Source organism: Eulemur rufifrons, chromosome 6 (genome assembly GCF_041146395.1).
Source record: "Eulemur rufifrons isolate Redbay chromosome 6, OSU_ERuf_1, whole genome shotgun sequence".
Taxonomy (NCBI): Eukaryota; Metazoa; Chordata; class Mammalia; order Primates; family Lemuridae; genus Eulemur; species Eulemur rufifrons.
This window is the reverse complement of record NC_090988.1, coordinates 41777997-41779563: the sequence shown is the minus strand read 5'-3', so window position 1 is coordinate 41779563 and position 1567 is coordinate 41777997. Positions and strand designations below refer to the sequence as shown.

General features: G+C 34.0%; 1 non-coding gene across 1 annotated transcript; it reads right to left on the bottom strand.

Moving 5' to 3' along the window:
* Positions 1-676: 676 nt before the first annotated feature.
* On the bottom strand, positions 677-783 carry LOC138385554 (U6 spliceosomal RNA). Its single transcript, XR_011233785.1, has one exon. It is a non-coding gene; the product is annotated as a U6 spliceosomal RNA (small nuclear RNA).
* Between the last annotated feature and the right edge of the window lie 784 nt (positions 784-1567).

The window sequence follows — 1567 nt, the reverse complement described above, 5'->3', positions numbered from 1 at the left end:
CTTTCTTCTACTTGGTCTAGCCTGTTGAAGGTTTCTGCTGTATTTTTAAATCTTTAAATGACTATTTCATTTCTTTAAATGTGTTATATCCATTCTTATGTTGTCTATCTCTTTAGTGAGTTTTTAATATTTTATTTTTCATTAATGTCGTAAAACATATTTTTCCTGGCTTCTTTGTGTTGGTTTTCAACTTTCTCTTCAATCTCATTCCTCTTATTTGCCATTCATGTTCTGAATTCCATTTCTGTCAATTTGACAATTATCTTTTTGTTGGGGTCCATTGCTGTTGATCTATTGTGATCCTTTGGTGCTGTCAAACTAGATTTTTTTTTTTTTTTTATGTTTCCAGAACTCTTTTGCTGGTTTCTTCTCATCTGAAACCTCTTCTCTCAGCTCAAAGCCGATAGATTTGCAGTGCATCTATTTTTATTTTCTGGAAACTCTCCTACTTAGTGAGAAGTAGGAGAGGTCCCTATATAGCACTTTTATATCACACTCTAGAGGACTGATCCAGCAGGAGAGAGGCAGATGAACTGAGAGCCTATAATGCAGCTGTTCTGCATGATCCTTTTTCCCTATGGTTGTTCCAGTCTGAGCCGGTGCTGGAGTATATTCATTTAGAGTGGTGTGTTCATCCCCAGGCCACTGTTGGAAGCTTGGGGAGGAGGCTGGCAAGTAAATATAGAGATGCTTCACAAATTTGCATGTCATCATTGCACATGGGCCACACTAATCTTCTTTGTATAATTCCAATTTTAGTATATGTGCTGCTGAAGCATGCACTAAATCTCTTTATTAAATCATTTATCAAATATATGATTTGCAAATACTTTCTTTTATTTCATAGGTTGCCTGTTCACTCAGTTGTTTCTTTTCATTTGCACAAGTTTTTAAGTTTGGCATAGTGCCATTTGCCTATTTTTGCTTCTGTTGCCTGTGCTTTTCGTGTCATATCCAAGAAATCACTGTCAAATTCAATATTTTAAAGCTTTTCACTTGTATTTTCCTGTAGGATTTTATAGTGTTAGGTATTACACTTAGCTCTTTAATTAATTTTAAGTTAATTTTCATATAAATAAGGGTCCAACTTTATTATTTTGCAGGTGTATAATTAATTTTCCAAGCACCATTTGTTGCAGAGACTGTTATTTCCACATTGTGTAGTCTTGGCACCCAGTATAGCCAAAAATTGTTTGGCTACATATGCAAGGGTTTATTTCTGGATTTGCTATCTATTCTGTTCCATTGGTTTATATAGCTGTCTTTATGTCAGTACCACACTGTCTTGGTTACTACTGCTTTGTGGTATATTTTCAAATCAAGAAGTATGAGGCCTCCAATTTTATTCATCTTTTTCAAGGTTGTTTTGGCTATTTGAGTGTTCCATGAAATTCTATATAAATCTTAGGATTTTATTTCTATTTGTGAATAAAAATGCCATTGGGATTTTGATATGAATTGCATTGAACCTATAGATCACTTTGAGTGATATAGACATTTTAAGGATATTGAATCTTCCAATCTACAAGCATGGGATGATGGGATGTTTTTTCATGTATTTGTATCT